This window comes from Zonotrichia albicollis, chromosome 19 (assembly GCF_047830755.1).
Source record: "Zonotrichia albicollis isolate bZonAlb1 chromosome 19, bZonAlb1.hap1, whole genome shotgun sequence".
Taxonomy (NCBI): Eukaryota; Metazoa; Chordata; class Aves; order Passeriformes; family Passerellidae; genus Zonotrichia; species Zonotrichia albicollis.
In genome coordinates this window covers 8,926,718-8,950,025 of record NC_133837.1, presented here as the reverse complement: position 1 = coordinate 8,950,025, position 23,308 = coordinate 8,926,718, and the positions used below count along the sequence as shown (strand labels likewise).

Sequence of the window (23,308 nt, the reverse complement as noted above, 5' to 3'; positions counted from 1 at the left end):
AATCCAACACTGAGCTGCACTGGACTGCAGGCAGAAGATATATTGCTCCAACCTGAGCCACTTCATTAGGATCCCATCCTCAGGAACAGATCAGAAGTTCTGTCATTTAGTTCAGATCTATCAGCACGCTGTAACCCCTCACAGTTATACCTCTGAGGGGATGTTTATTCTACAATCAAACAATGTACTGTACACGCCACGAATAGCATCTTATAAAAATGTACTTTTAGCTGTGCTGAAGCACTCCAAGGAGACAGCTATTTATTCTTTATTAAATCCTACCAGGGATATTCTAAAAGACAGTGAAGGAAACCAGTGATATGGAAGGCTACAATGATTCCTTAAAGATGCTCTGCAAAAATTAAAAAGACACTTACCGATGTTGCATTTCTCTTTTATGGTATATAAAATCTAATACAAAGGAGCATATCCCCAGAAAATGAGTGATATACCTCCCATTTTTCTCTTTTTGATTTTAGATAAAGCCTTCAAGATCCTACAGCACCAATTTGGGCACCATTCCCACTAAAAATCCAATTTAAAATCTCAACCAAAGGCTCCAAAAATAGGATCCTGAAGTCAGCTGCCTAAACATGGACTATCCCTGGGGGCAGAATTTTCAGAAGTTTTCACATGCCTCAGAAGTAGAAGCCTCACAGACTTCAGAGGGAGGCCTTCTGATTGAAGCAGATATTCTTTTATCATTTTGGCTATTTGCTAATTCACTTTGACTTTAGCAATATGACGGCTTTCATGATAACTACAAAAACATCCTGTGGCTGTGTAATGTTTCCTTACTTGTGCCCATGTCTGCAATATTTAGGGTGTAAAACAGTAAACATTACATGCCATTTCTAATTCCAAGGCCAGCATTAACAATGTAGTTTTTATTTTAATAATATGGGAACTGCACGGAAAACGCACCGGGGGAATTGCACCGCGCAGGGCTTGCTAAGGGAGAGCTTTTGTAACTCTAATATAAGAGCTGATAAAATCAGCTTCCAGGAAAGGCTGGTGAGGGCTAGGGAGAGGAGAAAACGAGGATCAAAGTTATCAAAATATAGATGGAGAGGAGAGGGAGCGCGAGGGAAGGATGCTGCTGCTGCTCGCACGGTGCCGCTGCGGAGCGCTGCCGCCCCGGCTGGGCTGGGAACGGCGCTGCGCTGTCCCCGTTAATGCAGCCGGGAACCGGGGTGCCAGGGCTGCTCCCGGGGCTAGGAACGTGCCGTTTCCAGCTGTCACCCCGTTAGTACAGCCGGGAACCGGGGTGCCAGCTCTGCTCCCCACTCCCTGGGCTGGGAATGGCGCTGCGCTGTCCCCGTTAATGCAGCCGGGAACCGGGGTGCCAGGGCTGCTCCCGGGGCTAGGAACGTGCCGTTTCCAGCTGTCACCCCGTTAGTACAGCCGGGAACCGGGGTGCCAGCTCTGCTCCCCACTCCCTGGGCTGGGAATGGCGCTGCGCTGTCCCCGTTAATGCAGCCGGGAACCGGGGTGCCAGCTCTGCTCCCCGCTCCCGGGGCTGGGAACGGGGCTGCGCTGTGCCCCGTTAATGCAGGCGGGAACCGGCGGTGCCAGGGCCACTCCCGGGGCTACGAACGTGCCGTTTCCAGCGGTCACCCCGTTAATGCAGCCGGGAACCGGGGTGCCAGGGCTGCTCCCCGCTCTCGGGATTAGGAACGGGCCGTTTCCAGCTGTCACCCCGTTAGTACAGCCAGAAAGCGGCAGCGGCCTTTCCCCGGCCTGCCGGGCGCGCTCCCGGCGCAGCGCTCCGCGATAACCGGGACAGCCGCGGGGAGGGAGGCTCGGCCCGCACGGCTCTGGCCCCGAGCGGCTTCCCCCACGCTTCATCCCTCCTGGAGACGGCGGAGTGCGGGCCTGAATCACCTCCCCGCCCGGGTCACCTCCCGTCCAGGGACGCGCACCCGGCCGTGGGGCCGATCCATCGCTGATGGATGGATGGGCTGCCACGGGCTCCTTTCAAGGACGAAACACAGGAAAATCTGCTGCTCGGGAGCAGCCAGGAATTCCTTAATGCAGACAAATACACAGATGGATGCACCTACAAATGGTGCACTTTCTGTAATACTGATAAAAATGAAGCAAGACACGAGCTCTGAGCACTTTTATAATATTTCTGGTGAGCCTGCAGGGTGTTTCTAAAAGTAAAATGGATTGTGAAATCTGGCCCAGCTTTCTAATTGTCCCACGTATTTAAATATTGCTGAAATTCTTGATATACAGGATCAGTTTGCATATTATCATTTATCCATAACGTGCCATATTACACAATTACATGAGCTCTGTAGACACTGGCCGCAAGAAATTTTACAGTATCACCCTAAAAACAGGGCAAAAACGCTCCTTTTAGACATGGGAAATCGAGGCATTGCATTTTAGCAACACAAGAGCAAAACAAAGAGCGATGCGCCTCCACAGCGGTCCGGGAGAAGACATGGCAGGCAAGGTCCTGCCTTGCTCCCTACACACACACATTTCCTCTCCCCTGCTTTAGGAAGCTCTCACAACTACAGACCTGGCCCTTCAGGTCCAAGATGTTCCAGTGCCAGTGAGAGGCTCGTTCAAAGGGAATGCTGTTCACCAAAGCCTGAACAAACCATGTGTCTGACCACCATCATGAGGAGCCCCAAGAGTGCAGCCCTGTGAGATCTCCTACACCCACATGGCACACACACCTCTGCCAGACTGTGTTCTGTCATGCTCCTGCAAACGATCAGCAATTCTGTCAAGAACAACAGACTTAACAAGGGTACCTCAAGCCCCAGGCAGAAAAACCAGAAACGCTTTGTCCAGCATTTTACATTGGGCAACTCCTGGCACCCAGGACCTTTTTATTTATTCTATCAAGTTTCGCCAATAGCGCAAGCCAGGAACCTGTCTTCGTTAGTTTGCTGGCCAGGGGCCATGACATCTCTGCGGTGCTGGAACCTGTCACAATCCAAGGGGACAGCGTGGGCTGCGCTGGCCCTGGCTCCGCTGTCGCTGCGGGAGCGCAGAGCGCGGCCTCGCCTCACATCGCTCCCCGGGCTCCTCTCCCCGCCTGTGCGCGGCACTTTCGCTCCGCATCCTCCTGCCAAATTTGTTCGGGCTGTTATTTTTATGCGCTGAATTCCTCGCAATCAGAGGTAGGTCAAATAAGCACAGCAATCTGAATGTCATGTGCCCAGCAGCCGACTAATCCTTGCATCAGCAAGTTCCCCAGCTGTCACAACAGCCACAAAGGGCTGCTCGGAGGCTCTGATGCACAAGGAATCGGCCAAGGAGGAAACCCACGCTGCAAGGTGAGGCCCCTCAGTGCCCAGCACGGGAGCCAGATGCCTCTGCCAGGCTCTGCATTATTTAAACACTCTGTGCTCACAAACAGCGGCCAAATTTTCACAACAGTGAAGAGGCTGGACTGTTTAATGTGCTTAAGCTTTGTTCTCAATGGGGGATGATGACTGCCAAGTGTTTTGGAAAGAACTTAGCCCCTCTATTTAAGTTGCTGAAATGAGAACTCTTGAGCATTAAGCTCTTTTGGAAATCCAGCTGCAGAGCTCCACAGTGGCGGTGGTGGTGGTGGAAGCGAGCCGGGAACAATTGTTAATGGAAACTTCCCCTCATACCACCCTAGTGATGTGTCTCAACCATGGCCTGGAGAGACCACAACTGTGTCAACACTGGCCTTTTGTCTGGAGCCTTTCCCACTTATAGAGCTCCACTCAAGCAAGGAGGAGAATGCCAGGACAGACACAGCTCCAGGTGTCTCCTGGCAAAGGGACCAGCAGGTTTTGACAACCCCAGCAATTCTGCTGCCCTAACATCTTGCCCTTGCTAACGCTTTTGGTGTTTCTCTGGCAGATATTAGCATAGTGGAAAATTTTCCATAAAAAAGGACTTGAAAGAAAGTTTGCTGTTCTAATCCTTTCAGTCGTCGTCCTCCTCCTCCCAGCAGAGACTGCCAGTGAGAAGTCCAATGTAATGGCAATATTTTCAGTGTGATTCCTTTTTCAGGGAGAAGTGGACTGAGGCCATTCCCTTGTGTCATCTACGTGACCAGACTGCTGGTAAAAAAAAAACCAGAAGCTTTAAATTCCTTCCAATAATTAAAATTCCCCGTTCAAAAGTACAGCAGCATTTTTGTATACCTACAAAACCTCAAATGCTGATCTGGTATCATAGGGAGTTCAATCACCACATCCTGACTCTTAATTTCCCCTTTTTGAAACATCCCACCTACCAGCTGTGCCCAGGAGAGTGAGGACGGAAATAACCTCTTCAGCTGCACTACTGCTTGGCAGACTTCTTATCTGTACTGCGAGAGATCCCTGGTAAATTATGTGGAACACAATTCTGAATCATTCAACTCCCATAGAAATGTGTCTGATTTTCAGAAAATCTCCCTTCTCACAGCCCTTCTACACTCCTCATCAGCTCAACAGCTGGCTGGAGAACAGCACCGAGAGGAAGAAAAGGGAGTGAAAATGTTCTAATCAAAATATTTTTCCCTATTTTTTACACACATTGGAGGGAAATAAAAAGAGGAGTTTCCTACTCAATTTATTAGCAGCCCAGAGATAAAACATGTGTTTGCTAATCATTTTTCTTTATATAAACGGAAGGCACATTGTGTGTGTCAGTCAGGCTCTGCAGCACAGTGGTTAAACTGACAGATAATCCTCACCCAGAGCTACTCCAGAGCCCTCCCTGTATGTTTTCCAAGCCATCTATCCCCTTGGCAGCTGGCCAGCTATTTGGGATAGTTCCCTTACTCCAAATCACAGCCTGTCCTGGACTGATCTGTCATCCAGCTCTGCATTAACTCCTTCAGCCTCCTGAAGTTCTCTCACTGCAGAACCCACAGCAAGAGCTCAGGGATCAAGACAGGCAAAAATCCCCACAGGAGGCAAAGTAAAAGGGGCATTCTGGAGGTCAGGATTTATCTAAGGGCAGCACCATGTCATGCAATCATTCCTCACCTACAATATTATAAGCAACATTTTATCTATCCTATCTTGTTCTATGTAATTTCCCTGCTATTAGGATTGTAGTTGTTTTCCAGAAACCAAACAATTTAGGTGGATAGGACTAAAGCCACACGCTGGAATCCTCCTGCCCTCAAATGGAAGGACAAACCAAACCACTCTCTGCCTTGGGGTGAAGAAGACACTTCACCTCTGGGTGTGTTTATGCAAGCAATTACAGGAGCTTTATTTTCTTCCCAAGCAACAGAAGATCTGTGTATTTTGACCAGAGTTCCAAGCTGGCATGGACATTCCCCTATTCCTTATCTTACACAAACTCGATTCTGCTGAACATGGGGTGACTGCAAACACTTCCTGCAGAAAGAAGGATCTCAACCCAGTGCAACCACAACATAATTCGCTGCTTTTAACACACACTATAGGACTGGTACACAAAAGGGTTTATAAAATGTGTACTTTTTGAAGATATCAGCATTGTTTACAAACCTTGTGCATTTAATTATGAAAGAATTGTCATCTCCCCTCTCAGCATTGTGTGCCTCCTGCTCCAGGCCTCTACAGCATTATTCCAGGCGGGACTGGGAGTCTTATTAAGACTGTCTAACACTTCCCATTAGAGGATGCAGTCTTCAGTTCCTTCAGCCTTCGCCAGATTTCAACCATTCTGTTTGGATTTCTTGTGCGCCAACTGCTTCTGCCAAAATGGTTCTACAGTTTCCCGAAAAAGGTTCCACAAAAAATACTTTGTTTTGAACCTGCTAAAAATTTCTGGCAGACTTCTCACTGCAGTGTGCTAGTGGCCTGTGCACTGGAAGAGAGGGCAGCCCCTGGGTCAGTGTTACTTCAGAGAACCACACAACAGTTTAGATTGGAAAAGCCCTCCAAGATCATCGAGTCCAAGCATAAACCCAGCACTGCCAACTCCACCACGAAACTATGACTTCAGTGCCACATCTCCATGTTTTTTAAAAACCTCCAGAGCTGTGATGCAACCACTTCTCTGGGCAACATGTTGCAGCTGCGGGCATGCTCAGGCTGGAGGAGAAGGGGAGGATTTCAGCGAGTGATTGGGACTCAAAGCTGAGAAGGGGGTGAGGAGGAGAGGAAGGTGAGGATGGCAGACTGGCAGATGAGAGGGAGAGAGCCTGGAAGGGGAAGGCTGTTCCAGCAAAGGCTGTGGTGAATGCACTCACTAGAAGAGCACTGTTGAAGGAAGCAGGGCAGGATGAGCCTGTGCTGATGGTACAAACACAGCCCCAGATTCCCTTCAGTGCCAGATTCTCTTCAACAAACAAAACACTGGCAAACCTCCCTGTCCTCCTTCAGCTCCTTACAGCAAGGGCCAGTTGTCATCCTCTACTCAGTCCCACCAGCAGGACACTGTGGGGTGCTGTCAGATCCATTTCTACTCGTTTCCAATGTGCCTGTTGTGAGAGTGGGACATGAGAAAGTCTAGGCTGTCTTTTCAATTTGTTTTTAAAATTAAGTGCAAGAGCTGTGTCAGAAGTACAGTCATGGTTGCAACAATATTCCAAGTTTCACATACTACCTTCACCTGGATTGTCTCTTCTTTAAGGAGACACTTTCACCCATTTTGATTTACTCAAATAAATCCATATAACATGTGCCATAAATTATTCCAACTTCCTTTAGAGAAACAACTTCAGGAGTTCCCTCCAGCACTGACAACCACTGCATCTGTGTGCTTCAGAAACAGCTTCTTCCCCACAAGACTCCATGAAAGAAGGGGCAACACTCACCCTTGCAGATGAAGCAGTACAGATATTTTAAATCAAATTCTCATTCTCTCAGGTTAGCAAATATTGTAGGCATTGGCTGCATTTCAAATAGGACTCTCATGAGCTTCTGCAGCTGTGGGGCACAGGGGAGAGCCACCCAAGGTGTCACACTGGGCTCCTCACAGAAAGGGATGCAAACACATGGTGGGACACATCCACAAAATCAAATTAATTGCTCATAATTCTGCTGAAACTTTACGCAAAGTCCAGCCTCTCCAGACAAAATCCTTTGGTCTTTCCTGCCAGATTTTCCCTTCTTCTCCTGCTGTTCCCTGCATCCTCTCACATCTGCAGTAAATGAGGTCAAGATCCAAGATCCTACAGACAACCACTTCCTTCCTGAAATGGCCCAGATTCAGCCCAGAGCTGCTCTGAGCGCTGCAGGCAAAATGGGAGAAGGGGGAAGAAGAGGATATAATGTAATTAAAGCCTGCATTTCCAAGGACAGGCTCTGCTGTCCAAGGCTGCACACGTGCCCTTCAGTCGTGTGCCTGCAGATCTTCGAGGGACTCGGGCAAGCCCTGCCCGTGGTTACCATGGAGGGCCTGGAATACACTTTGCCTGCTGGCCCAGCAATGTTCTGCCCTTCAAAACAATAAACAAACAAATAGGAGGCACCAGCAGGTAAAATCAGCCACTAACATCTCCTGGAGTTCAGACTCCTGTCTTCTGTAAGACCCAAACTCTGAAAGCCTCCTCGGATTCAGCCAGCACTGATGAGCTCAACGAGGCCTCATCTCTGAAAACAACCAGGAAATCCAATTTTTATTCCTTTCCAAACTACCCCTGCAAGATGCCTGACAGGAGCTGCTCCTGCTCTGAACAACTCCCTTGCAGAATGGCTACCAGGAGGGTTTGATTCTGCTCCCAGGACACCCAACAGGGATTTTAAAATTCTTGAAATCATGAACTGATAAAATCTTGAAAGCATGAAATCCACAGCGTTCCTAAATACCTTTCTGATTTTTCTGTAGGATGCAGCCTTCCTTACAAAGATCAGCCAAGATGGAATTCAGTGGGGACAGGGCCTGAAGAAGAGCTGCAGGGAAGAACATTCACACTGGTATTTAATTTTAATTTACACTGGGCTTAGAAGCATGTCTCAGTTCAAGATGCTTATGTTCTCGGGTATCTTGGAGCTTCTTGACATCCTTTGGCATATTTTTGTTACCTGGTAATTCACATACAGCAAGATTCCTCAAGAAGTACAGTAATTCTTTTCTTAAAGGGAAGATTCCAGAGAAGCATCAGAATTGTCAACCTGCTCTGAAGGAGACAAAACCATCCATTTTCCTTTCCTTGGTCAATTATGTACCCAACTTTAATAAACCAGTAGATTTGAGACAGAGCCCCTGGTTTAGGTAACAGCTTCATATAGCACAGAATCACAGAGGTTGGAAAAGATCTCCAAGACCATCAAGGCAAACCTGTGCCCAATCCCCACCTTGCCAGCAGTGCAGAGCACTGAGTGCCACATCCAGGCCTTCCTGGGACACCTCCATGGTCTGGGACTCCAAACCTCCCTGGGCAGCCCCTTCCAATGCTAAACCACCCTCTCAAAGCAGAAACTCTCCTGGAATCCAGCAAGAACCTCCCCTGGTGCAGCTTGAGGCTGTTTGCTCTTGCCTTGCCCCTTGTTCCCTGGGAGACCCTCGCCATCCACAAATGTGCCCTCATGAGGAATTCTGCTCAAAACAAAGACAACACTTGTCCCCAGGATGTGTCTGTGCCACTGCCAATGCGCTTTTCAACGCTGCAGACCAAGTCAGTCCCTCTCCCATTGTTGTGTTTATTTGTCTATCTAGGACAGCACGCTCTCAGTAAACAGGTCTTGCAGAGAGCCCTCCTGTAGCTCTGACAGCACATGCCACCCATGACTCACGGATCTATTAGCCAGTTCTGGTACCCAAGCCCTGCCTGCCTGGGTGTGTTATCAAAACACAGCCAAGGGAGATTTCAGCTGGCATGGAAAGGCCACGTGAAACAGGTACATTTCCTCTGCCTCCCAATCAGCAGCTAATGGGGAGCCTGAGAGACAGACAACAGATGCTATCAGCAGCACTGGAATACATCCCTGAAGGAAAAGAGGTCACTGGGCAGAGTTACAGAACTTGAAAATCTCCTCTTCTCTTTTGATCTGCTCCGTGCACACAAATCTGAACTATCTGTTGCAGTCACTTCTTACTTTTTTTACATTTTACATTTCACTAAAACAAAGCACACTTTTTATGTGACAATTTATTGAGGGTGATTTGTATAAAATAATCACGTTTTAAGAATTAGAGCTGCCAGAATGGGAACACACTGTTCCCATAATCTAAGGAAGGCTGAGTACATTTTATTTTCTCTCTGCCTTAAATTAGGATCCCCTAATATGTTTTGGGAGAAAAAAATTCCAAACAAACAGCAAAACCCGAAAAATTATACTTGGTTTGTTACAGCCCAACAACTGCAGAGGTCTAACTTGCTTTTATATATATACTACTTTATTGCCAAGGAGCACACATAATGTCTGTGTGGTTGTAGATTTTTCTCTATTGATGCATTTATCTCAATTTTTAAGCCATACAGATGCATCAGCCTGGGTAGCCTGAAAAAGGGGGGCAGAGGAAGGAAGGCAACATGAAGCCACTTAGGGAAAATTCCAGGAAAACAGGCTGTTGAATATTGACACTACCCCTGTGTCTGCAAAGACTTCTTTACTGCAGCTGCATAAGCCAGGTTTTGGTGCACTTCAGACACAGGAAAATCAGGTAACTTCAAAAAGCAGGCCTAATTAAAAGATATTACAGCACTGAACATCGGGCACTGATAAATTCACTTCTGAATGTGAGGGAGTCACTGAGCACCAGAAAATGGCAAGAAATGCTTTGCTGAGGAGCCTCCAATCCCAAAGTAATGCCTGCAGAGACTTCTGTACCTCATAACAGCTCTCACATGGACCAGTCAGCTCAACATACACCAAAACCTTCCCAGAGGCAGTGAAAAAGGCTGGTGATGGAATATCCCTTGAAGAAATCCTGGAATTCTGGTACTTACATTCCTTCTTGTGACCTCCTCTGCAAACTGCCCACAGCCCTGAACTAGGCCTCTGAACACACTACTATGCATGTCCTCAATGCAACAGGCATGCTGAACCTATGAAGATTGTGATCGATGTCAAAAATGAAATTAAAATGCCCCAAGACACAAAAATCAAAGCTCCCTTCATTTACTGTGCAGAGCATTTACTGTGATGCCTTCAGGAGGCATGTAAGCAAAAGGGATCCATATGAGATTGCTCTTTCTTCTAAACACTCTTCCCCCAGTCCACAATTAATACAGATTTTACTCCTGCTTTCACACACAGCATAGCTCTCCACTGCCAATTAATGACAAAAAGATCCCAATTAATATGTTAAATCAATACATTTTTAAAATTTCAATGTATTAAAAATAATATATTTTAATGTAACCTTAAGGCCAGCATGCACTGGCAAATCATTGATCAGTTCTCTGCATACAGGAGCTTTTAAACATGGGAGTTGGCATTTTATAAACACAGAGGGATGGAGAACCACTATTTTAAGCTTATTTGGGAGGGGGGAAGTGCCCTTATCCCTGAGACTTTCTATGTCTAAAACATTTAACAATTCACATTAAACACAGCAGTGCTTTACAAGCTGAGGTGCACAGAAGCAAACTGACTGCTTGCCTTCCTTTTTACACTGGGGGCTGTCCCACTGTCTGCAGAGATAGCACAGGCCTTACAGCATTCTGTGATCTGGGGCTTTTGGGAGATTTGGGGGGAGGACAGGACAGGACAGGACAAAATCCTTCATGGTCTTTCCCTCCTATTTCCAGGTCACCTGCAGAGTTCCCGGTGTGTGCCCCTGCCCAGCACAGGATGGGGTCTGCAGGAGTTGGCCATGTGGAAAAAGGTGATTATTCTGCGTCCACATGGAAGGAGAAGCACTGGACAGCTGGAAAGCACTGCAGGCTGAGGGCAGCAGCAATTCATAGGCTTGGAAAATTATGTGGGCTTTACCTTTTACACTCCTGTTAACTCTGATTTTCATGAAGTAGGTGGTGTTGCTACAGCAACTGTCGTATCACATCATTTCTGCTGTCTCTGTCATAAGGATCATCTTATTTTATCTTAAACTCAGATATGCAGCTTTTCTTCAGCTATTCTAAAGCCCTCTGTATTTTGGATATGAAAAAATTATACAAAATAGAGCTGTGTCATATAAATGTGGTTCTTTTGGTTTTTTTAATGTAGCAAAGGTTATGGAACATTTTTATTTGTTCTCCTTTTACAAATGCATAAGGAATAAAGAAAATGGCACTGGCAGATTTATGGTGCTCCAGATTTTCAGAAATAAATTAAGATAAAGTCTCACAATGAAGATGTTTCATGCCACCTTTAATGTTCTCTCTACAGAAGCTAACCCTGTGCTCCTGTGCACCTCAGCAGAAGCAAGTCATCTATTCACAGGTGAAAACATTTTGCTTCCTCATGCCCAGGCTATTTGTGCACCTGCATTCCACAGAACTCACACCCAGCTCAGATGCTGCTGCCCACCCACAACACAACCCCAGCCCTCACCTGCTTGACCTCCTGAAGCAGAAATCCCAACCCACCCTTACCTGGTCCAGAGGGTTTGTCCAAGCTGCTGGGACGAGGTGGTCACCCAGCTTTGCCTTGCTCAGTAACCCCAGAATTTGGCTCTACCTCTTTGGCCTCCATTTTGCTGCCTGGAAAATGTCTTTGAGGTTCAATGCACAAGCAAAATTCAATAAAATTCTGATTATGGAAAGGGTCTTTTCCATTTTTGTTATTAACATGCATTCCAATGCGTGCAGTCACAGATCTTCCTTTTAAAAATATAAAAAGCAATGTGGAACAGTAGTAAATATTCAGTTACACCCTTGGGCTACTCAGGAAACAAAAGAAAAGCCCTACCTATAGTCAAAGGTTATTTCACAGACCTCTCAGCCAGCACAGCTCAGACATCCACATCAATCTCTGCCACAGCCTAAGCTAAGGAGTATTTAGATTTGCTTCTTGCTAAGGAATACTTAGATCTTCTTCCTGATCATTTCCAGCCACCTCCAAAACAATCAGTGCAGTCACTAAATTACACTTCAGTGCTCCAGACAGGCTCTGGGCAGATAGAAATCTGCCAGTGTGGATCCTACCTGTGGGCAAGGACTGTATCAAGTGTACCTGGTTAATTGTCACGTACAGAATTAAGATATCAAACAGCCTTCAGCTCCTTCAATTGCTCTGCAAACTTCATTTCAGTGCCCCTGGTACTTGACAACTGTTCTTGAGCTGATTTCAGAGAAATGAGTTTTCTGCAGTCCTGATGTCCAGCCCCCTCCCAAAAGCTTGGGAAATTGTTGGCCAATTTCCAGCAAATTTGGCAGCAAGGCATCCCCAAGTGCTACCAACAAGCTTTGTGAAAACAATGTCAATGAAAGCAGCTCTTCCCTTCCTAGCCTCATTACACACCAGAGGACCCACCGAGGTTGTGCTGCTCATGGAGCCAATTCCTTGGGCAGGAGGCAGGAAGGAAAAAACAAAAAATATTCACCAAGTCACTGTTTGTTAATGGCAGTCATGAAAGCCATTTCATCCTCTTGCTCTCTACTGGAATTGAGAATATCTCTTCACTTTATCCTAACCACTCATTTACTATTTTCAGTAATCAAGAGCAAAATTATTTGTTTCACAACTGCACTGTCACTTGACAATCCCTCTGAATTCCAAGTAGACACATCTGGTATTGATAGCCAGCAAACAGCCATGCACATGGTCTGTCTTAAAAATCAATGCAGAAGACAGTCAGATGTGGACAGCCCAGCTGTCTGCTATCATCTGAGCACTTATTTATTCTTATAATATGTACTGAAAACCAGAACTCTACTAGAAAGAGCTTTTTTATATTATCCCCAGCACTTATTATGCAAGCAATTTAAGCCTTCCAACCAAGACACAGTAGGAGTGTTTGGGAATCAACAAATTTGCTCTGGCAGCAATGTAACATTCATTACTGGCTTTGAAGTAAGGAGGGGTTTGGTTGGAGAGGGGAATTTCTTTTATTTTCCTAAGAGTATGTTAAAATGTGGACAAAACACTGGTTGAGGTTGGCTGGGTAGGACTCAGCTGAGAATCAGAATGCTGCAGATTTATGCTGGAAGCTGCCTGTCTGTCCCAGCTGAGGGATGCAATCCTGGTGTGTTTTTAGTGGGTAAGAGATCCCCCCTGCTCCTATTGCCACGTTACACACCCACAACCACTCAGGCCTGGGGAAGAACGGGTTAAACTTAGCGAAGAAAAAAAAATACAAGCAAGAGAAACACCTTTCCTCTTTCTGCTTAACTGGGTAATTGGTGAGCAGGAACCTGCTTGATGAGTTTCAGCAGCTCCTCCAGATCAGCCAGGGCTGTTTCTGAAAGGGGCTCAAGCTGCCAACTGGATAAACACCAGCAGGGCACCCCTTGCTAAGGCTTCTGATAAATAAAAATTTCCAGAAGGCAATGAAGCAGTTTGTATTCCAAAGATCCATCCAAACCCAGTAAGAGCAGGGAGCTGAAAAGGCAGAGTATTTTACAGATGTTATATACATCAAACTGTCTAACAGTCAGAATAAATAGATGAGTTTAAAAGCAAAAAGAGGGGATTAAATAATTTTTACTGCAGTGGAGAGAGTGCAGCAGTAAAACTCATATTATTAAATTAACAGATTCTGTCCTAAGAATTTAAGGCTCCAAGAAAATTCTAGTCCTGTTCTGTACAATCTTCTGGGCTTATTACTTGATACCATTTATCTATGATGCAAAGATTTTATTTAAGTACTCAGTGATTTTGAGTCCACCTGGCTGAAATAAAAGCATGCATGGATTGATTTTCACATAAGGATTATCTTGTCCTACCTGTATCAGATGTGTGTGCGAGCACGTGAGTTAAAAAAACTAAAAACAAATGGAACCAAACCCTGCTAAAATCTTGCTGTAATTTCAAACCAGTCCCAGCTGTACAATGACCAAAGCAGCCCCTGTGGCAATCACTGTCCATATTATCATCTTCATTTCTATTTATTTACATCAGTGTTTCAATTAACTCAACACTACAACTGGAAAACAGAAATTTAGACACGCTGGGTTTCAAGATCAAGACTCAAAGCTCTCCCTTGCTGAAGCTCTGCCAGCTGACTCCAGATGAGAGCCTCTCCACTGGCTTTCTCCCAGGTTCCTCCTCTCTGAGGATGCAGAAGAGACTAAGAGGAAGCAAAAATGTATTTATACTCTAAACAACAACATACAGATTTGGGGAAAAGCATTTCAGCTTTGCCAGTGTTGATCTGTTCAGACACAGCTCAAAGTTTTTATAAAGTAACCAAAATCCACAATTCAAGGCTCAATACCACCCATCTACACCAAACCAACCAAACACTGGAGGAGAGGTGTCCCTGTGGAAAATGACAGGAACTGCCCCTCAAACACTGCCCCTTGCCCTCATGCTTTTACCCCTTCCCAAGCATTTTGTCTTTTTGTACTGCTTTTTCATACACGGGTGCCCATGGAGATGTTGGGGTTTCAAACCCAGAGCCAACTTTCCAAAACACACTGCATTTTGAAGAGCCCATTTTTGTTTCACAGAGAAATAAAGGAGCTTGCATCATAAAGCCTTTATCCCCCCACCAAACTCAAAGCTTCCCATACAGTTAAAAATCAAATCCAGCTTTATTTTCCTACATGAGTCAGGCAGCATGCAAACAGCTTCTGAGGAAGGCAGCTTGGGGGGGAGAACTGAAGGAAGAAATCCAGAGAAAAGGAATTCTTCTAACAGCACACTCCTATTTTCCCAGGACATTTGCGAATATTTTCATTTTAAAGCTAGAGGAAAGCCACCCCCTTCCACCCCAAAAGAAGTTTTAAATATTATAAAGACACACAAGGACACACTTTATTATTTTAACAATTACTGCTATTTTCAGGGCTCCAGCACAGTTACTTCCTTCCATAATTGGACTTCAATCAAACCCTAGTGAAGCTTTTGATCTTGGAAAGAGTAACAACACAGCTCTGTTATCAGCACAGAGGGGGAAAAGAGTAGGACATCCAGCATTTTTCAATAAAAGAAAGTTAATTGCTTTGACTTATATTTATCAAAGGTCACAGCTACAAGTTCTGAGTGCACACACATAACAGTGCACACTGACAAATCTCTTATAGACTGGGCAAAGTGTTGGGATTATCCTATCTGTGTGCATTAAAAAAAAAAAGAAAAGAAAGAAAGAAGAAAAAAGCAGCAAAACAATGCTAGATTACTATCCAAATATACCCCAGTGGATGTCCTGCCAAAGAGCAAATATGTGGCTGTAAGCTCCAAACTGAAATAAAAGCTTGGCCAGCAGCCCAGAGCTTCACTGTATTTTGCTCAGCCAGCCATAATCTGGCAGAACAGAGTGAACACATTTGCAGCCACGTGATGGAGAAGCCCGTCGGGCCAAGCTGATTTCCTTGTGTTGGTTAAATGTGATCTTCAGACTGTACACACCAGCAGCTTGGGGAAACGTGAGAAAGTGGAAAACAACCAGCCACGGGCTGCAAACTGAAGGGCAGCAGGAAAAATTACTTGAGTTTGCTTAAAGGTTTGGGTTGCCAGTGGTGGATTTTAATGAGGTGCTAACTGGGCTCCCAGGGCTGAGCACTGGTTCAGCTGGATCTCCACTGGAGTTACACACCACTAGCTCCTGCAGGGATGACAGAACCCGGTTTGGAAAAGGCACTGGGAGTTCATTGTTGGGACAGGATTGAGAGCTACCCATCAGTGTTTCACAAATGCACAATGCTGGGTGGCTTTGGAGTTCACACTGAGGAGACTCAGAGGTGCTCAGGCCTGGCAGGATGGGGTCCAGGACGGAGGGTGCACAGCCCCCAGAGCTCAGACTGTGCCGACACCCCCTGATCAGCCACTCCTGAACACAGAGAAACGGCCAGCACGTGAGACACAACCTGGCCAAAGGATTCAACCTGAAAAACATACAGGACAACAGCTGCCCCCATGATCAGGTACTGTATTTTGACACCAGTGATAATAATGATTTTAAATAAATGAGTTAGGGACAGAAAAACAGCGTCCCTGGCCAGTGTCAGAGCTGCACGTGATCCCTGAGAGCAGATTACATGTGGGTGCAGAAAGAAAAGCCCCCAGATACAAGACCTCAGAAGCACATCCCTGCTGCAGATAAGAGCAACTCGGCTGAAGCAGCCACCAGAGTACATAAGAAAAGTGAGATTTGTTTACTTTCTAACAGAAATAAATTGATAAACCAGACACGTGCAGCACCTGCTGAAATCAGAGACGCACACGAGTTGACAATTACACTTCCAGCTCTTTCCTTCTCCTTGGCTAATGACTCCTTTTCACGTGTCCAGAGCTGCTTCCAGACAGAGGCTACCACAATTTTCAACAATGACATCAACCGTATCGCACTGAGAAAATTGAGCAGATAAGAGACTCTGGAAAAGTGCTTCTTAAACCTGGTGATGAGCATGGTCCAAGTGAAAAATCAGCCTTTCTGAGAGCAGCCACGTGATTATGGATGGATCAACATCAGGCCTTGCAGCCTGGACAATCCATGCCCTGATTTTTTAAGTGCCAAGGCACCCACAGGCAAGGTGTTTCAAGCAGATACCCAAACCACAGCTGTCCCACACTGTTACTGAAGGCTTGTGGTTTAACCTCCTCAGAAGGCAGATATGCAGGTTAGCTTTAAATATGCTGCACTCTTCCCTAATTGTCTCATGTAAGTATAGAGCTGAGTGATGCAGGTGTTCACAAGGTCAGCTTCCTGCTCCCTTTTAATCAATTGGTGTTAGTCAAAAAATGCTCTATCACTCCAGAAACAATTCAAAGAATGCTCTACCACTCCAGAAACACCTTCACCTGGTGAGCAAGCCCTGTGGCTTTTTGCCTTTATGAGTTAGTAGAGTAACACACATTAACAACACATGGCTGAGGATCATGACACAATCTAGATATGTGATTTATTAACCTGATCTGTTATTTATGCTCTTCTCTTCCAAGAGAATCAATCTTCACCATGGGCTGAGATATAACTCCTCAGTTTTCAGTGTACAGCTCTTGATACAGAGGGCATAAAGGCCATGCTATGGTCAGTCCCTCATGACTGACCTGCTTGAGTGCCTCAAGTTCCTGGAAAAGTCTGGAAAACCAGAGCAGGAATTAAACAACAGTGCCCCAAGGTATGTGTAGTTTCACTTGCCAAAGTCTTCACATTCTTTATTAATCAGAGCAGTGATCACCCAGTTGGACAGGGTTGTGATTCTGTCCACCCTTTTTTAGTACTCCACCCTCACCCAGCAATAAGCAGAGAGAATTGGGCTGTCTCACAGGGCAAGCCCAGTGTATAAAAAGGATACACCAGATCAAATTACCTCAGGATGAATGCAGCACCAAAAACTAAACAAAACCAAAAAGACAAAACCATTGAGCAAACATACTAGTGTGAAAATTTTACTTTGACATTGATATGCTGCTGTACTATACTTCAAACAACAGTGAGCTCAGCACCTGCAGTTATTTCAGATCTGTATCTGCTTTTTCACTCTTCGAAAAAAAAGGCAGACAAAAAAAATTGCAGCATTTCCCAATAAACTTTCTCCAACTTAATCTTGAGGAAGCAGGAAGAAACTCTTTAGTGTATTTTTAAACAGTTTTTTTCTTTTTTAGAGACACAGCCACAGCCAGACCAAAGATTCTTAGAACTCAGGTAAATGCTACCTTACCAGAAATGGTACTAAAATGTCTTCATGCTGTGCTGGAAACAGATTGGAGGGACACAGAGAGGTTCTCTCAGGTTTGTAAATGCCCTACCAAGGATGTATTGGGGCAGAAAGAGCAGGGAGGTGCAGCCAGCAGCGCTGCATTACACCGAGAGCAGCTTGTGTCACTACAGCTCTATCCTGACACACCCATATTTTACAGCACAAAATGTACTGTACAATTCACAATGCCAACAAACTCAACATATCTAATCTGGCAGAAAAACAAAGTCATATCAGGTTAATCCAATTCTTAAATTGCACAACTTTGAAAAGCCAATAGCAAAACAAATCTTCCTCCTCACTTGTGCTCCCCCAGCCCTCCTCCCAGCGCACATACCCTGCCACGACCTACTTTTCCTCTTTGATCCCTCAACATTTTTAGCCCACTCTCACTCTCCTCTGCTCCTCTCTGACTCCTGACCTCGCTGCAGCCCAGACCCCGGTGGCAGGGTGGGAAATGTCCCAGATCAGAGGTGGCTCTTGTGCCACAGCCGGGTGTGCAGGGCGCGATGCGCGCACGAGGTCGCTCGGACGCCCACCCGCGTGTGACACTGCAGTAATTGTGATAAGAGCCATCAAATCTGAACTTGGATCACTGCAAGGGAGTTTCAAACGCGGCAGCAGAGCTGGGGTGACTCTGGGAAAGGATACAGCAAGGATGCTTAAAGTTGAGAAATTTTTTCAGTAAAATAACTGTGCTTGGCTTTCGAGAGGATCAAGACCATTCCATTGCATGGGATCAGAACTTTCAAGATCTTGCTTACAAACCTGACAGCTCCTTTTCTAAACTCTCTTTATAAATGAAATACCAGAGTCTCATCTAATCACAAAATCTGAGAAGCTGAGGAGTTCCAAGGAAGAAGAATGGCAGAAAAAGTTTGACTCCCCTCCCTCCAACACACACTAAACCAATTAAATTTGGTTTCTTGCAGATTCTTTTCTCAAAGTGAATTGACATTTCATGGTGTCTAAAAGGGTGTCAGCTTTTCTAAAAGCATTTCACACAGCTCAGGCATTTTAAAGGTCTTATTTACCTTTTCTGACGTAGCAAATGCACATTTGCATTACTCTTCATGCTCAGCAACACATTCCCATCCTATATGCCATCATACATCCACTCATTTATTTTCATGAAATTTCAGGACTGTAATCAATTCTTCAAAATCCCAACTTTCTTAATACATTTGGTTAAAATCCGACTATATAATCAAAAACCACCAAGCAAGAGGCCATGCACTCCTAGCACGACCAGTTTTGGTTTGTTTTCATAGAAAAATGGTAACCAAAAAAATACCCCAATGCTCATCTCTCACAGCAAGCAAATGCTGCAGGAGTTTCGTGCCTGGAAGGGCCAGTGCCCCACCACAGGGCCACAGCTGCAGGGACTGCAGACATCACCAACATCCATATTTCCACTATGCAGCACAAAGAGAGGCAGCAGTTGAGGGCTGATTGCTGCAGGGCCCTTCAAATTCAGTTTAACCCTCTCTGCTGTGATGAGGAAGAGGATTTGGGTTTCAGTGCTCAGTTCCTACTTAATAACTTAATAACACAGCTGGTTTTTTTAAACAGATTTATTAGTGCAATAAGACAAATTTCCAAATGTTGCAATGGTGAGTTGCTAAAAATGACTGCATTGTTTTACGCCATTTTTGCTTCAGCGCAAGCCTTGAGCCTGTGCTTTACGTTCTGCAGCCTTGGTCTTCTACAAGAAGGTTTGGTGCTGTTATTGCAATAATCTTGCTGTCCTAAAAATATTGATTGCTCCATTAAACACATTTCTGCAGTACTGTGTGTTTTGAAGTTTCACATTACTGTTCCTTCATTTTTTCCACATGCAATTTACAGTTTCCTTCCTCTCCACATTTAATTTCTGTTGGAGTGCTTTCACCTGTGCCACGAGTGCTGCATGACCAGCTCACCTCAAAGGCAGCAGTAGTCACACAGACATTAAGTTAGCAGGAAGGCCTTGCAAGTGCTTTAAATAAAACTTAAGATCCAATCATTGCCACACAAATTAATTGATCTTGCTGTGGACAGAGAACCCTGGTTCATTCATTTGTTTATTAAATTCAGGAGAACCAACCAGTTCTGTAATGAATTACTTAATCTTTGACCTATTGTCCATAGCCATGTTCCAGAACAAAGAATTTACAGCAAGCTGAGCTCCCTAAGGCTAATTGGAAAAGAATGCTTTTTTTAAACCATTTTTTCTCCATCTTCAACAAATCTTCGTCAAACTCTGTATTTTTGTCTCTTTGCTTTATAACTACATATTTAAGGATGACAATTGGTTACAGTGAGTTATTGCACCAGTCCACTGTTGCTTTTGCTTGTAGGAAACACATATTGATGAACTCATCTGTGGGTTCCTGTTTTGAGTAGGAATCTACATTTGTGTTCCAGTTAACAAGAAGCTGAGTTTTCTAGAACCCTAACGCAATTTGATTTTTTTATCTCCTCCTACAACAGCCATACACCAAAACAAAGAGCTCCAAGATGCTCAGTGCCTGTTTTCATTAAATTGCAAGTAATATGAACAAGAGAATAATGCCAGTGGGACGAAGCTGCTTCTCTCCATGTTGAGCAGAGAACCCTGAAGCAAGAGCTTGCCACATCAGAGGAGCTAAGCAATGGTATTGGAGGGTGCACAACAAAAATCTGGCCCCAATTTAGCCCTGGCAAAACTTAGTTGAGAGAATGAGACAGGGAAGCAGAACTGTGCCACAGCTTCAAGCGTGTTAGAAATGTGAGAGGCTGAACAATATTTCGCATTTGTTTAAAACTTGATGGATAGCAACTCAGTCATGCAAAGCTGAAGTGCTATGAAGAGCACCAGAATAAAAGAAAAAAAAAGAAAAATGTTGCAACACATGCTGCCTTACACACCTGTGTTAGCTCTCCACACTGCAACTCTCAAGCTCTCAGGACCAAATTCAGCTTTGTGATAAACATAGACCTTCTTTGTCACCATTTGTTCGCTTTTAAAAAAAGATTATACAAGCTGCAAAAACCCATTTGCCATAAATTCATTTTGACACAGTTGTGCATTTTACACTCATTTTCTATACCAAGTGATTATGTATAACTTAGTCCATTAAGTGGAATAGATTTGAGGTTTAAGTAAATGGTTTTTTACAGAGCTTTCATTATCTACTTAAGATCAACCCACAGCTTTTCTTGAAAATAACTTAGCTGAAATATTCTTTTTTGATCACCAGTCTTCTGTGAAATTCAGACAAAATATTTAAAATATATTTTATTTGTTATGAAAGAAAGACTAAACAAAAGGAAAAAAAAGAAACCTATGCTCAAGTTTTGCGTGATATAAATACTAAACACCTCCATAGTGTACTGCCAGGCAACCAAATGATTTCATAATGCATACAGTCCTTTTTACTGATAGTGACTAAGTCCTTTCATCCTGTGAAAACTCCACTGGCCACTGAGAGCTGCTACCCCCCTTAAAAAAATTCCAGAAAGATGAATGACAAGAGAGTGAATGGTGACATTTTGCTGCTCCACCTGGGAGGTGACAGGAGAGCAGTCAACAAGCTGCCTACCTGCTGAGCAACAGAGAAATCAGGGAGACCACATGAGGAGCAAAGTACTTATTGCTGAGATTAATTGGCAGAACCTGGCCACTGCAGCTTCCACAATTGCCAATTTGCTGTCATAAAAATATGTAGAGCTTGAACAATTTAATGTGTTTCCTAGTAGCTTCATCTAATCAGATAATAGTGGTGTCTTTGTATACATCTCCTGATGAGGTCTTCTCCCTTGACTATAATATATTGTTTTATGAAAGACTTCAGGGTGTACTTGCTCCTTAAAAAAATCAAATCACTGCACTGAGAACCAATCAGTCTGCAATGCACTTTGAGACGAGAAGCAAAGCTCTGAAAAATATATTGTACTTTGCTAATTAATTGTAACAAGCTTGACACTCAAGACATCCTTGAAATATCTTTAGGGGGGCAAAAAAAACCCCCAATCCTAGATCTTCCCATGCTTTCTTCCTAAGTCTGGACAGCCCTTCCTTGGCACAAGGACCTCTCCCTGTACACCCAAGACTATTTCATGCTGTTTACCGTTTGAACTCTGAACTAACTTCAAGTTCTTTCACGCAGTCAAGCAATTATTTAACCAATAATCAACATTTAACTGCGAATATTAAAATTAGCTCTCTTGAAGGAGACACAGTGTTCTTGCTTCCAGCATTAACAAGCCTGTGCGTTCAGCACTTTCCCCCCCCCCCCCCCCCCCGTTATCATGTGACAGGCTATTTTTAATATTTGCCTGAATATATTTCGAATCCTCCTTTGATCCGGAGAGCAGTTTAGCGAGGTTTGCCCGCGGATCGCACTGCCGTGGCAGCGGCGCAGGGCGCAGCGCTCCCACCGGGGCGGCGGCAGGAGCGGAGCCGGGCTGGGCTGGGCTGAGCCGGGCTGCACAGGGCAGGCACACGTGCCTGGAGCACATGGTCCTGCAGGCAGCCCGGCCTCACGTGAGGCTCAATGTGAAGCGCAGCTCCGGTACCAGCCCGGCCATGCTGGAGCTGCTCATTGCCACCCTCACGTGGGAGGCCAAAGGTCGGGAAATTCCCGCCGAGAGCCCTCGGCCTCAGGAGAGAAGGGGTTCCTGCAACGCGCGGGGACGGCCTGTAAACAATGATTAAAGCTCAGGAGAGGATTCCACGCACAGGCTGGCAGCTGGGAATGCTGCCCTTGGCTCTGCCAAGCTGTGCTGGAGGAGGAGATCGCGTTAAGAAAGACAGGGGAAGGAAGGCTGCAATCCAGGGAGTGCTGCACACACACCCTTTGGGGTTGCCCTGCAGTGAGTGCATGGAGCAAGAACAGCCTCTCCCAGCTGGCTGCTGTGCCCAGCACAAACACCAGCTCCAAAAGCACTGAAACCCACCCAGATGGGTGCAGTGCCCAGCACAAACACCAGCTCCAAAAGCACTGAAACCCACCCAGCTGCCTGCAGTGCCCCCCACAAACACCAGCTCCAAAAGCACCGAAACCCACCCAGCGGTGCCTGCTGTCAGTCACTGCAGCTCCGTGCCTGCCCAAGAAGCCAGAGGTAATGGATACTGTGCTCTAGACAGTATCTGGACTGAGCAAATACACCACAGCACTTCACAAAAATCTTTCGGGGGTGGGAGGTGTAAGTGCACTTCACATGGAAACAATTCTCAGCTTTTTGATTAATGTACCCCTAATTTTACTTTTTTGCAGATATTGCACATAGGTATATTTCTGCAGTGGATTACAAAGCTTGTTTTTCTTTTTTTTTTCTTTCCTTAAATAATCTTTGGCAAGTAATCTAAGGCACCCAGCCATGCAGGCAACACAGACAGAAAACCATCATCAGAGAACACAAAGAGGGAGCTCTCTCAGAGCCCCCAACAACCCTGCTCTCCTTTGGAGCAAGGCAGAAACAACACCTGGTTATCACTGTGCCAGCAGCATCCCTGTGACACAGCCCCACATCCAAGGATTTTTGGTGGCAAACAGAAAATTAAGATCTAACCACAAAATCCCAAAAACCTTCTAGTTCGTATTCTCTGCCAGATCTAGCTGATGCTTCTCTAATTCACACCTTTCAAACCCTTTGCAGTACCTGCCCCAATCACCTCCACCAGGGCTACACGGAGCAAAGAGCCAGGTGCAAAGCAACAAC

At 45.3% G+C, this 23,308-nt stretch overlaps 1 protein-coding gene and 1 long non-coding RNA gene across 2 annotated transcripts in view; both read right to left on the bottom strand.

The window, feature by feature from the left end:
* The window catches only part of HLF (HLF transcription factor, PAR bZIP family member), a 35,969-nt gene that overhangs the window by 7,466 nt on the left and 5,195 nt on the right, over positions 1 to 23,308 (bottom strand). The window lies entirely within an intron of this gene.
* Positions 12,360 to 21,875, bottom strand: LOC141731183 (uncharacterized). Its single transcript, XR_012583131.1, has 2 exons — positions 20,513 to 21,875; positions 12,360 to 19,371 (listed from the first exon to the last, which is right to left on the bottom strand). It is a non-coding gene; the product is annotated as an uncharacterized LOC141731183 (long non-coding RNA).